Raw genomic sequence first — 358 nt, forward strand, 5'->3', positions numbered from 1 at the left:
TCATGTGTTTGTTAGCCATCTGTATGTCTTTGGAGAAATGTCTGTTTAGTTCTTTGGCCCATTTTTTAAAATTTAAATTTATTTATTTTAATTGGAGGCTAATTATTTTACAATATTGTATTGGTTTTGCCATACATCAACATGAATCTGCCAGGGGTGTACACGTGTTCTCCATTCTGAACCCCCCTCCCACCTCCCTCCCTGTACCATCCCTCTGGGTCATCCCAGTGCACCAGACCCAAGCATCCTTTATCCTGCCATCTGTATGTCTTCTTTGGAGAAATGTCTATTTAGTTCTTTGGCCCATTTTTTGATTGGGTCATTTATTTTTCTGGAATTGGGCTGCAGGAGTTGCTTG

This window comes from Bison bison, unplaced genomic scaffold (genome assembly GCF_000754665.1).
Source record: "Bison bison bison isolate TAMUID 2011002044 unplaced genomic scaffold, Bison_UMD1.0 scf7180017864200, whole genome shotgun sequence".
NCBI classification, from domain to species: Eukaryota; Metazoa; Chordata; class Mammalia; order Artiodactyla; family Bovidae; genus Bison; species Bison bison.